Source organism: Phaenicophaeus curvirostris, chromosome 19 (assembly GCF_032191515.1).
Source record: "Phaenicophaeus curvirostris isolate KB17595 chromosome 19, BPBGC_Pcur_1.0, whole genome shotgun sequence".
In the NCBI taxonomy this organism is placed as follows: domain Eukaryota; kingdom Metazoa; phylum Chordata; class Aves; order Cuculiformes; family Cuculidae; genus Phaenicophaeus; species Phaenicophaeus curvirostris.
Window position 1 is genome coordinate 7112563 of NC_091410.1, and position 15278 is coordinate 7127840.

The following is a 15278-nucleotide window of genomic DNA, read 5'->3' on the forward strand; positions in this document are numbered from 1 at the left end:
TCCTGCATACCCTCAGTCAACAGCCAAGTACTTGTGCCAGGGAGGAGAAGGAGGAATCTAAATAGCCCTCACCTTTCCTGGGAAAGTGAAAGACAAACCTGTGAAGATTATTCACTAAGCAGACTGGATTTTTTCTTGCTAGGAAGGCCACAACTTTATTTTCCACTGGATTTTACTTTCATATTAAATCTCACAACTTAAACCCCTTTATAGGATTTACTGTGTTTCCAAGTGACTCTGCTCCAGCTTAGTTGTCTAACAAGGCTGACAGCCCTCAAGCAATGCCCCTCTGCCCAAAAATCATCAACTATATGGGTCAAAAACTCAAGAGTTGGGAGCCTCTCAAGTCTCAGTGCCTCATTCACAATCTCAGCCTCTCACTGTCTCTGCGGACACAGTAAGAAAAGTCTTCATAAAAATAAGAAAAAAGTAATAATAGTGATAAAAAGAGTGCACACACCCTGAACGTTGAAGTAATCCTCGAGGATTTAATTACAGATTGCTTCCTTGCCATAGTCAGCACAGTCTCCAACAACAGCTATGAAATTATCATCAGTTAAGTCAAACCTATTTTAGCAGATAGAAACACTGCCAATGTTGCATAGGAAACACTGAATTCAAGGCTTTATTTCACTGCTGCACAGGGCCACACAATTGCCCTCTATTGTAAGAAATAAAAACCAGACTGTTGTGAACAAGTGACTCCTATATACAGCTATGTATTAAAAGGATTCAATTTTAAAATGTCCCCATCATTCCCCACCCACCCCTCCTCCTTGATGCTGGATTATTTAACAGAGGAGACTGGAAGAGAGGCAGGGTTAGAGTAACAGAGCGCTATTCATATCAGAAGCACTGAAATTGAGGTCAGGTAAGGTAGGGCTGTTTGGCTGGACTAAGCCAAAATTGACAGAGGCATTAATCAAATCAGTCATCTTCATCTCCTATTTAGGGATATCTCAGAATGCATTTCAGACCAGGACTAACAACGTTGTTATAGCATCCAGAGTCACTGCTGAGGTAAAGAGTTGCTTACCTGTGATTCAATGACTCAATCTGTATTCACATAGAGACTTAGAGATGCATTTAAGTGCATCAGCTTCAGATGCCAGCTGCTTTGAGCAGAGATATAAGATCCAATATAAACTGTGACACACAAATCCCCTGCCTGCAAGCACAGCACAGCCTCTAGCAGATGGATGTGCAGGAGGAAGAGACAGTCTTGCTCTTCCCCTACATCCTGCAACCCCCAGTGTTAAAACTCGCTGTTCCTCTGGCCATCTCCTGCTGGCCCCTGCTCCTCCTAAAGCCACAAGTGCATTTCCATTGCAGAGGTACCACTGAGCTTGGTGGGCAGCAGCCACTGCAAAGCATCACAAAACCAGAAACAATAAACAAGAAGTTCTCCAAAGCTCAGAGAGCAATTTCAATTCCTTCTCATAACCCTTTTCTAGTCAAAAATCACGAAGTCCCAGCCCACATCACAGTTTCCCAAGGGCAATTTTAACATAAACAGAACCACAGGGCTCTCCATCTGAATAAGAAGAGCCTGTTCACCTGGATGGCTATGTGCTGCTGCCTGCCTGCAGGTGCAAGGCTGAGTGATAACTTAAGAGTGATGTCATGGTATCTTTGCATCCTAACACCCACAGGTATTAAGAGAAGCAGCCTGGACTACATTTCTGAAGGTTCCTGGCAACCAACATACAGTTGCATAGAAATGCAGAAATAAGTCTCTCAGTGCTTTCAGTCTACTGCTTCAAATCCACCTTCTTCCAAACTGAAACTGGATATAACATGCTGGCAAGACTTTTTAAAACTGAGACAGATCTATCAAGGGGGGAATGAGGTGGCAGAAACAAGAGAAATTCTATTGTATTATTAAACACAACGTGGCTTCAAGGCTGGTGGGGTGGTGGTTTTTGTTTGGTTTTCTTTTTTTTTCCTTTTTACACATAGGAACCTTTAGCAAACTAGCACAGCACAATACAGAAGACAAGCTAGACAAGAACAAGGGTTGAACAAGCTGTGGGAAAATATCAAAATGGATATTTGTTTAAGCTTTGTCTCCTCTTTCCTTGCTTGCTCTGAAGTCTTCTACAATAGTGTCTGCTGGAGAGCAGAGCTGATGCTCGCATTTCCAGCACTCTGTGAACAGGGTTGGATGAGGGCACTGATTCCAGTCCCCATCAGCTCTGTGTCAGTGGTGACAGCCCATCCTCATCAGCTTCTGTCCTGTGCCTCAGCTGCAATCAGGTGGGACCCATGAGATGAGACTTGCTTTGATGGCCAGAGAAGAGGCTGGGAGGATCAGCTGTCTGGAGTAACAAGCCTTAAAGGACCATCTAAATCCCTCCCTCCAGCCCTTGGTTTGTGATCAATGAACAGTATTAATTGGCACATCTCATGCCAGCAAGAAGCAGCTCTGTCATTTTGTTCTATCCACCAGGTAGGATGGAAATCAGAATCATCCTGAAAAACTGGCAGGTAAGACAGTACACAGCTCCATCTTCTCTGAAAGCCACAGGATGCCTCACAACAGCTGCCTCTTGTACTTCAGAGGAAACAGCTAATGGAAGCACTGAGATGCCAGGTAGGTTTAAACTGGAAGCAATACCCAAGCAAGTACCTTTACTGGGTGTGTGCTGATAACGAAGAAAAACCTTAAAAAGGGGAAAGAAAAAATAAAAAGGGAGAGAATAAAAACAAACACTCCACCTACTACACTGCTCTGCCCCATTGATTAAACTTTCCCAGCCCAGGGAATTACTCAGACAAATGTGCCAAGATTCACAGAGCCAGAGATGAGCTCCAGACAGTGAGAACTTTCCGAGCTCTGTGTTTTGGAGATATGAGAATGGCTGCAATTGCTCCTTTCTCCATGAAGTTACACCCAGTGCAGGGAGAGCTTTAGGTACTGCCAGCTGCCTTAGGATGGTAACCCCAGGGCTGGGGAGCAATGCAGGATGCGACACAGGACAGGCTACAAACCACACAGCACCAATGGAGCTGCTCTCATTTGCAGCTCTATGGTTCTTCAGAGCAAGAATTAGCCACTGACCTAAAACACATGCATGATGTGCAACAGGAAGAGACACTGTCTTCTCTGAAAGTTACACACAGACTGAAGGTAGCACAGCTTCTGCCCGTGACAATAAGAATTTCACAACCTGTGAGCAAACTCCTGCTCAGGTGAAGCCCAGCACTGACTGACAGAGGCTGCCTGCCACCAGGACAACACATACACCTACAAGGAGTCCTGTCAGAGGCCAGGAGATGCTGCACAGCCTCTGACCAAGATAAAGCCCTTATGATCAGGGGAGATCAAAGTCATCTCCCCAAGTGGGATTTTAGAGGGACTACTGCAGCGCGAACACCATGCCACACACCTGCTTTTGTACTCTGTCCCAAGAAGAGCTCAGACTTTGTCCATACAGCCTCCTCTGAGCAGATGCTCTGGCAGGCAGGAATACTCCAGAGATCCCCAAATGGTCACTTACTCTCTTATTTATGAACTATCACAGTTTTCAGTTTAAATGGCTTTTTCCTTACCTCATCTACACCTCCCTGCTATGTGCATCGACAGCTCCCAGCCCTCCTCTCAGTCTCTAGCAAAAGAAGCCCAGCAAATCTTCCCTAATCCCCTCTGGGGAGACAGCCACACTTCACCCTTCCTGCACCTGCTTAAATTCCAGAATCTCACTCTAAATAAAGTCAGCTCTTATTCCCAAAAACTTTAAGACCCAGCTGCAGCCTGCAGCTAAATCTCTAGCATAATACTAAAAATCCTTATGTTCTGAAAATAAGACCTCCACTCTTCAAGGGCTCACCCCAGAAGAGGCAGGAAAGGGAATACCTCCAGGTCCTTCACCCTGAGGAGGCTTCAGCAAGAGACAGTTCAGGGTTCAGAGATTTCCATTTCCCATCCCCATTCTGCAGTCAGGAGAGATGAGGGCTGGCTTTGCAGCAATCTTCCTCTCCTGTCTGTGCATTTATATGAACTGTGAAATTGGAAATCCGGGAGTCCAAGCATCCTCACCTGTGCCTGACTCCTGAGCCAGACCCACATCCACCTCAGCAGCAGGAACAGCTGCCCTGTATGATGCTAAACAACTCCCCACAGCTGCTGCTGCTTGCTCTGCCGGCTCAAGCATCACAAGAAACCTGGAAGAGAAAAGAAAAAAAAATAAATCAAGGTAAACTATCTTCCTCTTCCATTCCCTGACCATCCCAAACTCAAATCCCAGCAGCTGATTCCAAACCCAACACATCTGTGAGGAACATTCAAGGAGAGACTGATGCCCTTATAATCTAACGTGACCTTTTTGGCTAAGACAACAGTTCTTAAAAAAAAGCTACTCTGAGCAACAACAGGGTCCAAGAGGTGTTAAAGGCCTAAAACTAGAAATAAAGGAAGACAGAGAGGTTTTGTAATCCCATGTTCTTCCTTATTCATCTCCTGGCAGGAGCCTGCAGGGCACAACCTTTTATGGTCAGTCCATGTTCCCTTTGATGTAGGTCAGTGCCGAGACACCTTCCCCATAGGAGCCAGCCAGAACCTCACTCAAGCATGGTTTAGTATTTGATAGGAATGGTTGGACTCGATGATCCAATGGGTCTTTTCCAACCTGGTGATTCTATGATTGAGCCCAATGCAGAGGGGCCAGCACGGAACCCATTCAAAAATCATCCTACCAGATTCACAGAGCAGACTGGAGACTTGGACTTAGCCAGGAGCACTTAGATTTGGGGAGCCATTCCCAGAAGTGAGGCCCTTGCAGCTTTCTGCTTTACGGGGACCTGTAATGCTTTGGGCAATTAAATGCCATCTATACTAAAAACTGGCTATGGGAATTAGGGAAGAGAGAATTCCTAGTAGGAAAAGGGAGCATGATTGCAGATCTGAATTTGAGGCCAGGGACTGGATTGCTGTCATTGCTGCCATGGAAAGGCTCTGACCACAGGCTACGGCTATTTTAATCCAATTGCACTGTGCTGGCTGCTGCATCTTCAAATGTATTAGCTGCCTCCCTTTCCAGGTATAGGGAAAAGGGGAAAGCAATATCTGATAGTATTCATATTTGGCTCTATGCACAAAAAAATTATAATTCAGGCTAATCAATCTATGGGAGCACTGTTCTGCTTAGAGAGAATGTTCAGGAAACCATTAGACTCACAAATAAAATTCACTCTGAGAAAAATGAGGCAGAAACTGGTGCTGAGTGAACATAAAGCATTGCTATGCTGCACAGGTTAAAAGGAAGTACATTAATTTTCTTGTGGATACTGATTCTCTTCCCGTTAGGGAAATGCTTACAAACGTTCATCAGTTAAAACTGAGCAGAACAGACAGTAGATAACCAAGATTCTTTCTTCCTCGTTTTAATTCCTTTTTGGACTAAGTGATTATTTTCCTCATAAGAGATGTTTGAAATTACTTTCTACCCCAAACTAGAATGGAAACTTGGACTGCTGAGATCTCTCATAATGTGGAAAACAGGTTATTAAAGAGTCCTGGTTGAGAAAGGCTGAAATAGAAAGTTTTGTTTTCAACAGAAACACAATGTTTCACTTAAAAATCCAAACACCCTAGGCTTTAAAAAGTTCTTGTCTCAAAGAATGTTTACCATGGAAAATATCAGTAGAACCCCATTTTTCAATCTGAAAAAGGCACTTTACTCTGACATTTCTCATCTGTTTTATTAAGGGGTTTTGGAGAAGGTTGAGATTTTGGAGGAGGTGTATGAGTTGATGACTAACTTGGCATCAGGGCTGTGAATCTTGGAGCTGGAAAGCAGCATGTGAACGGGGCAATTACATCATCTTTACATCATCTGTAGGTAGGGAGTATGGTAAGATGATAAGTATGAGACATGGGGGGACTGCTCTGCTTAAGGGACTTAAGTGTAACTGCAGGAAGGGTCTCAGACTAAGAGATAGCATAAATAGTGTGATTAGTAGCTCTGATTTGGTAAGTCAATGCCAGTAGGGCTGATGCTTGTCTTTCTGAACTCAGTCTTCCTGGATAAAATTAAAGCTTATTATCTCTGGGCACTTTTTTGCTAACTTTACTGGAAAGAGGAGAGGGAAAGAAAAAGAGAGATAACCTGCATACAGGCTGCTGCTAGACAAACACACGTGCTGACAGCCAAGTGCACATATGTTTCCCTGGTGGACAGTACAGTCCCTCATAACTATAAATAATTCAACATAGCTGGCTACAGAGAATTAGCCTGTGGTTATTCTGTTAGTCGGTGTGCACACTGCTGAGACCTGGGCTTGTTAACCCGAGCAACACAAGAAGGTTATGAGAGATGTCACAACCCATCCACTACCACGACACGGCCAAAGGAGAGGTGGGTGGCAGGAGGGTTCAGACAGATTATGCTTCCCCCATCTGGGAGTTTGGGCTGATAATAGCAAGCATTGGAGTGCAGCAAGACTGAACTGCAGGTCAAAGGGGCAGCCCATCTCCTAATTTACGATGCACGAGCTGTTATTGCCAAAATTTCATGCTGTTCAGCTTGTCTATTTTTTCCCCCCGCGGGAAGCCTGCCCATCACAGCCGCACAGCACAGGCTGCTGAGCAGCCCTGGGGCAGTTTGGGGAGATGTCCATCCTGCTTCAAAGCTGTTTCATCACTCCTCCTAGGCTGCATGCGCAATATCAAATGCAACAGCTTCTCACTCTGGGTCACTGCTCCTGGGGCTCCTTTGCTTTCAGTCTCCTCCCTCCTGCTGTTTCCTTCTAATTTTTGTACATAAAGCCTGCAGACCCCCTCCACTCAGTGCTCTGTGGCCCCACAAAAATCACTGCAATGTCATGAAAAGCACATGAGCCTTCCTGGGGACCAGAAACAGCATAATCACATCACTGCAGACTTACATCCAAATTAACTAGTTGTGATGAGCTACATGGGTAATTAGCATGGGCACCGCACAACGATTTTGTGCCTATTCTGCTTTGGAAACTGGAGCTTAGCACAGAACCAGACACACCAATTTGCTCAGAGCTCCCTCCTGCTGCCCTATACAAAATCATAGAATCATTAAGGTTGAAATGACCTTTAAGATCACTGAATCCAGCTTCAGCCCAACAACACCATGACTACTAAATCATGTCCTGAAGTGCCACATCTACATGCTTTTTGAATACCTTCAGGGTATGGAGATTCCACCACTTCCCTGGGCAACCTGTTCCAATGCTTCACCACTCTTTTAATAAAGAAATTTTTCTTAATATACACTCTAAACCTCCCCTGGTACAGCTTGAAGCCATTTCCTCCCATTCTATCATTTGTTCCCTAAGAGAAGAGGGCAACACCCACCTCACTACAATCTCCTTTTAAGTAGTTGTAGAGCATGAAAAGTTCTCCACACAGCCTCCTTTTCTCCACAAAAACAAAAAGTAAAGGAAGCTCCTCAAAGATGCCCAGACAGAAGAGAGCACCAAGGATCAGAAGCCGCCTGTGCTGCCCAGTCACTAAACCTCCACTCACACCGATCCATTTGGGTTTGCTCACCCAGAGCAAAGGGTGTGTGGATAAAGACAGGGGAGAATGGAGGAAAGACAGAGAGAGATGAAGAAGTCTGGCATGATGCAAGGGTTGTGAAAGATGAGAGATAAACAGGTGAGTTGGGATCTGGCACATGAGAGAGGAATGAGTGATGCGGATGGAATTGTTTATGAAATACCGTCTCCCAGCACACTGCAGTGTGCACACCAGCAGAAATCACAGCAAAATTCAACAGATGTCCTGACAAGAAGTTTTGTCACAAAATGCTAACCAGTGAGAGCTGGGATGTTTTTGGACAACGTGCTAGCACTTTGAGAGAGCAAGTTAGGAGCTCTGGTTAGAATGGGAGAAACCCCCTCTCCTTTTTTCCACCCTTATAACTTCCAAGTCTGGAAAAATTAACCTGATGAAAAAGCTCTGTGTTGTACAGCTGCGAGTTACAGCTGCAGGGAACAGCCAGCACAGCTCTTTGGAAATGCTCCTACAGTGGGGTTTCTGCAAGTTTACTTGTTCCTTTGGCTTTGGCAAAACTATTTACATAAGATGATCTTGCGAGAAAGAGACATAAGTCTACACACGTCTCTTGTTCCTGCCTCATCTGTCTGGGAAGGAGAGGAGAATGTTAGCTTTAGTTCAGGAGAGGATGGTTTTCCACCCAGCTCTTTCACCCGCTCCAATTAGTGATGAACAGCAGCTGAGTGAGCTCTAGTATTTGCCATCATGGACCTGCAGCAATGAGGAGGGAGCAGCAGTAACTTAAACTCCATCCACTTAAATGTTGTTATAAAGAGGAAAATGATACGGCCACCCTCAGCAAAAGTCAGAGGAGCTTTCTTCTTCTCAGCATCTCCCATACATGGAGGAAGACAAGTCAGCAGAGTCACAGCATCCCAGGGGGTTTGCTGTCAGATCAAGTGTGCGAATAGCATGCCAGCTTTCAATCTCAATTCTTAGGTATCCCTGACAAAACCAGCCACCTGCATTTTTATCTGTTTTATCACAGTCTGAGCTGTGGCAGCAGGAGATGGAGGGTTGCATTTCCACAGGAGATGTACAAAGATACAAGCTACCAGGTCAGCTCTATCTTACCCTGAGAAGAAGAAAATGAGAAAATAATGATGAGCAGAAATTACAAATGCAGAAAATCCAAGGCTGGCTCAAAAGGGAAAGAGCTGAATTGCCTTAGTATTCAGAAGACTGCACATGCCGCAGTGTAATCACCTGGAAACAGGTAGGGACGGCACAAGGGAATAAAAAAGAAAAGAAGATAGCTTCTTTGCACAGAACAGGGTCCCTGAAAGGAAACAGAGGGCTTTCCTACAGAGAGACAAAGAAAGGATTTCCCAGGACATGGACACACTGAGGATCCAACTGAATCTGGCAGCTGACACCTATATCACTCTCAGCTGGATGCTACTAAACAAGAGAGGAGGGGCAAGTCTCCTACCCTGGTGGGACACTGCATGCTCTGAGCTTAACATAAAGACCTTTCCTCTGCCACAGCTGAGGTGCTGCTTCTGAAGGTTCAGAAGCCATTTAACTCCATTCCTCTCCACCCCAGTTGACTTCCTACCTTCCTCACACTCTATGGCTTCTTCCCTGCCTCTTTGTCACCAAATAGCTCAGGAGCACAGACACACAATGGGAACAAAGCAGACTCCTCTAAGGAAACCTCAACTTGTGGAAAAGCACCTGCAAGGGAGGTATGGCAGGCCTCTGCCCCTTGCTTCCACGTGGAGAAGCAGCACCATAATGGTTCTTTTCACATCTGGGGTTTCATTTCCACCAGCCACCCCAGCAAGGGCAACCACTGAGTCAGAATAAATGTGTGAGAGAGGAGCAATCACAAGAAGGGTGGGGAAGGAAAGCAATTCCTTCAACAGGAAAGAAGCTGAATAATTTGTGATAACTCATAAACCCCAAAGGTTTTAACCATTACAGCTTCAAATTTAAGCAAAGTGCAAAGCAGGTAGTAGTAAAATAAACAGCGAAAAACAGATTTGAGACTCAACCCTCTCTGGAACACAAGGAAGGTGGAAGGGAATACATCAGTCCCGTACATTGCACGTAGTAGCTGCACAGCTACATCTCTGCAGCAAAGATGAGATAGGAGATTAGATTTACAACATTACAGCCCTCACACTGCAAGTAGTTCAACTACCAACCCTGGTTTTAATTTACAGTAAGGATAAGGCTTTTCTGGGAATTCTAATACCCTCTTGCCCAACTGCTGTTGGGTACAAATGCCAAAAAACCAAAAACCTTTCATTAGGAATAACAAACCTTAGAGTTCTCGCATGCCTGTGCTCCTATTTCATGACTTGTGTTGCCTCCCAGCCCTCCTGGACTTACAAGGCTACAGCAGCTCCCCAACCATGCTCCAGTGTGGACTTGCCCAGCCAAAGCTGGTGTCCCTGCTCCATGGTTCAGCCCCCTAATTACAGCTGAAATCGATACATGCAGCCCACCTCTCATCACAGCTGACAGGCACTAGCCACTCAAGCTCACTGAGCCTGAACACAGCCAATTTGCATTAACAGCCCCTGGAGGGATTTATTTTCCAGACTTATGTGTGCAAAATTCACAGAAAACGCTTCAAAGGAAAATGTGTAAATACAGAAATGCTCAGATTTATGACAAGATTTATGATTGCAGAAAGAAAACAAAGAGCTGTGAAGCAGGCAGCCTGGTACAGCAAGAACCTCGGCACAACTAGTCTGAGCAGGAAAGAATATGTTCTGTGCAGTAGGAAGATAATTATTATTCTTCCTGTTCATTGTTCTTTTTCTTTCTAAAGCTCCACCCCTGACAATGCCAGGGGTTATATATTAACTGCTGCAGATGTCCAGGAATGTTCTCTGGCACATTTAACAGCTCCTTTATCTCTTCTGAAGGAACCTGGGGTCAGCAGTCCTGATTTAATATTTTTATATGAATTTGTAAAAGCAACATTCCCAGCCCAAGCATTCTTAAAGTCAGTGAAATGCACCATATCTTACACAGATTTCTTTTTATGCAAGGAATTCCAGGCCAGACAATCAATGAAGTGAAATAAATGCACCAGATCCCCCCTCCTGCATCAACTTACTTCAAAGATGCTAGACTTATAACTGTCTTCACCAAAAAGCTATAAAGAAGCCCAGGGATGAAATAGCTTCAGCATTAAATGTGACGCGTTACCTCTTGCTTAAAGCTCTCTAGCAGATGACTAGAAAGTAGTTAATGTGATGCTAATTTTCCAAAACGTTTTTGAGGGACTATGAAGGAGTAAGCATGATGAATTAGAACAAACTGGAGCAAAGTAGTCATGCTGGAGAAGAAGCAGAACAGGCTTTCAGAACAGAAGCCCTGCCTCAGGAAAAGATTGGAGGTCTCTGAAGGGGCCCATGAGGATGTAGAAAAGGGAAATGCAATTACTGCAGTTACTTGGGTTATCAGAAAGCATTAAAAAAGGTCCTTCAACAATCAGTCTTCCATAAGACAAGAGCAGAGATCATCATACAAATAAATAATTTAAAATATAAGAAAGAAAATGTGGGAGTTAATGGCTAGTTTGCAGAGTGGGCAGAGCCACCTGTGGTGTCCAGTGAACATGAAAAAGACAAAGTTTGCTGATGATGCAAAGCGATTCTGGAGAGCAAGGATGAAGTTCAACTACAAAAGTGAAGTTGCTTCCTTCTTGATTCCAATAATATCTTATACTTATGGCTCGGTCTGCATGCATAACAGGGCTCCAGCAGCAAATGCTCTTCTATGCTTTCAACAACCGTGACGGCCCTTTGCAATGTAATTAATTTGAGGCAATTAAAGCAGTCAAGTGGATTCCTGCACTGTGTGCCCTGGGCACGGCTGTGGCACTGCAGACGTACAGGCATGGCTGAGCCAGTTGCAAGGAGCAGCTCACGAGGAGAGCTAGCAGTGAAAGGTAAATGAATTTCAGCTTGATACTGCTGGTAAGAGCTGCCACCTGGCACAGGCAGCAAAGGCAAAAAGATGGTCCTTCCTTCTGATCAAGTGAAATGCTGTCAGATCCTATTGCTTTCTGTGCATAACTGAGAAGGACTTCTTGCTGTGCTGTGAGGAGAAGGCACAGCTAGGTGCTGCAGTAGCACAGAATCCTCGATCAACACCTGGGTAATGTCACAAGGGGAAGGTGACCCAGACAGGGTCAGCACAGCTCCCTTAGAGTGCAAAAAGTTGAGAGTTACCTAATTGCACTGAGTCATACACTACTAAAGCAAGCTGGCAAAAGCAGTTTAGTGTCAGTAAGATCCTTGAATGTTTTGCTAGCAGTTAACACTTGAGGTGTTTAAAGGCTTGCAGTAGCGATGGGGTGTGCAACGACCTTTCATCCCATGCAGCTGGTTTCCAATAGCTCTCATTTGTGTTGAACACAGGCGCCTCGCAAAGTGGTAACTGCTTAAAAACATCCTGAGAAAGGCACTGATCTGTTCCACTCTGTTAGGTACCCAGGCAGGCACCACAGACCAGCCTGCAGTGCACAGAGCCCAAAAGGTGCGTGGGAAACCCATCTGCAGCTCTGAGAACACACACATCACGGGCAATCTTCTCTCCCCATTCACACATGGAGCAGCCTCACAGGGAAATACGAATGGCTCTAAGCACAGCTATGATATGAAACCATGTGAAATGAGGCACTTGGTTTCCATGCAAATCTCTTCATTTATACAACTTCAAGATGCTGCAGAATGAGGATGAGACAGGAGGCAGAGCAGGTGCAGCTCTAACAGCCACCCCCAGTGATGACAGCTCAATCATGTACCCAAAAACTACATGCCACATCACCCTGGTGGGAGTTGAGAGGTTGTCTAGAGGTGTCTGGAGACATGTAAGAAGAGCACTTCAACCTACTACAGTTTTCTTCACAGATTAGAGGTTTTTATCTTTTGAGGGTTTCTTTCACTGATGCAGGTGTTTGTGTATTTTGGCTTTTACATTCTGAAAAGCAAGGGAGGCACAAGGGATACTGTTCCCTTTAACTCTCCAATAAAACAGCTGTGGCTTTGACACCATTTCCAACCTCCCCCCTAAAAACCCCACTCTTGAGCTGCACACAGCATCAAAAGGCCATGACACACTTCAAAGACAGTTCCCCTACCCTCTGGGAACAGTCTGCTTCAAACATAAAGATTTTACAAAACCTCCAAATGTGCAGCAACAGTACAATAAAATGTTCTGAAGCCACTAGGGCATTTCATGCTGCAGCTTCGCGGCAACTTTTATGTGGCGGCTCCATGGTGATTTTTCTTTTACAGCTGCTGCCACAAGCTTTTTGGTGATCCAGGACAGCTGGGCACAGATCCTCTTGGGGATGAAATAAAACATTTGCAGTGAGGCCAGTCTGAGAAAGATGCTGTGTCCACATGCAGAGTTTAGGTGAGGTGAGAGGAGTTTTAAAGAGTACCAAGTACTCTGGGAATAGGAGGAAAAGGATCTAATCACGCCGGAGGGAGCTGTCAGAGTGGCTCAGCGCAGTCGAGCGCAGGCAGGGAGACAGAGGCGGGGAGCAGCACAGCTGGGGCAGGACAAGCCTGCGTGCAAGCAACATTTCCCTTGGCATGGCCAACAGCCTCAGCCACCACAGCGATGCAAACACACGCTAATGAGCTGCACTGGCCCAGTCATAGAATTATAGAATCATAGAATCACCAGGTTGGAAGAGACCCACCGGATCATCGAGTCCAACCATTCCCATCAATCACTAACCCATGTCCCTCAGCACCTCGTCCACCCGCCCCTTAAACCCCTCCAGGGAAGGTGACTCAACCCCCTCCCTGGGCAGCCTCTGCCAGTGCCCAAGGACCCTTGCCGTGAAAAACTTTTTCCTAATGTTCAGCCTGAGCCTCCCCTGGTGGAGCTTGAGGCCATTCCCTCTCGTCCTGTCCCCTGTCCCTTGGGAGAAGAGCCCAGCTCCCTCCTCTCCACAACCTCCTTTCAGGTAGTTGGAGAGAGCAATGAGGTCTCCCCTCAGCCTCCTCTTCTCCAGGCTAAACACCCCCAGCTCTCTCAGCCGTTCCTCATAAGGCCTGTTCTCCAGCCCCCTCACCAGCTTCGTTGCTCTTCTCTGGACTCGCTCCAGGGCCTCAACATCCTTCTTGTGGTGAGGGGCCCAGAACTGAACACAGGATTCGAGGAGCGGTCTCACCAGGGAGAAGAACCTCCCTGGACCTGCTGGTCACGCCGTTTCTGATCCAAGCCAGTCAGTCCAGAGGGGGCAGAAAGACATTGCTCAGTCTGCAAATGGGCAGTTTACCTCCCCAGCGTGGGCATCTCTGCACACCCCACTTGTAGATCACCCCCTCTTGCTCTGGATCAGTGCTGGAGTTCAGTTCTTTCCAATCCCAACCCCATCCTTAGGCCTCACCATTTTCTGTGCGCAGCCCCTTTGAGTGGCTACTAGAAAGACTACATTAAGCAAAGTGTTGTCAAGCCAGAGAAGTGTCTTTTGAAACAATACAATTATGAAACCAAGTGCCTGCTCAGTCTTCCTTCTGCTTTCGATGGGAAATTAAGCCCTTTTTTCTACATTAGAGCCGTTTCCAGGAGAATTCTCCTCTGACATAAAATACTAATGGGAGCATCCTTCTCAGGCAGGGTTTATAAAACACAGGGCAAATAATGGTGGGAAGGGACAGGGGGCAGAGGAGCCCTGCAGCCTGGGAGAAGTGAAATGAAAGAAGGGAAGCAACCACTGCCTGAGGGGAACAGGTCCCTGCTCAGGGGGAAGTGCCACGTCCACTCTCTGCTTGACCCAACATCCTCCAGCAAGTTCCTACATTAAAAAGCCAGTAAAGGAACAAATGCTGCACAGTCATCATCCCTGTGCTCTGCAGGGTCCACCACTGCTGTTGAGACCTTGTCTTGGTGACGCAGAGGTCCGTGCAGAGAGGAATTGTCTCACTGGCACAGGTGACGCCATCTGCTACCTGCTCCTCATCACAGGAAGCAACCTGCAGAGGGCAAAATGCTTTATTAAAAAGCTGGCACAAGCTTTGGAGTCTTTTAACTAACACCTGTAATTTCTAGCACTGCTTTAAAGGCAAAGTTTTTCTCTTTCAAGTACCCTCCACAGAGTCATTCCCATCTGAATTGGCAGGGACATCACAGCAGCACATGGGACACGGGAGGTAAATGCACAAAGCTCAGCACACCTTGGGACAAATGCTGCACTGCTGGATTTAGATTAGAAGCAAGTCTTTATCTCGCTTGAATCACACAGCTGGTGGGTGACCCAGCTTGTCCTGCAGCCCTGGTACCCAGAGCCACCGCTACTGTATTGCCAGGCCACATCTCCATCCACTGTGATGGCCCCACGTGTGACAGACTGAACCATCAGGCCAAATCCCTCATTCCAGGCAGCCGTTTCAGCTGAGACTCCTCATAACCTGGAGCATCTACACTGTACACCCCATGCCACGCCTGGGGATGGCTTACAAAGAGAAGCAGAGCCTCTGCTTGGTGATCTCCAAACTTCTGCCTTGCCACCACACTGCTTGAAAGGGCTGGATGCTTCTGATCAAGAGAGGCCTTGAAAAGAGTCAAGAGAACACAGCGTGTAGCAGAAAGAGAGCAGCAGCCCCAGATGGGGTTCAAACAGCATCACAAGGACTCTAGTTCAGAGCCTGGGACACTGCCACAAGAGGAGACAAAGAGGACTTTATTGTCTCCTTTACTGTCTTCAGAGCAATGTGAAGACAGGCACTAGAAGTCAGCACTGAGCTATAACCAGTGAGAATAGAAC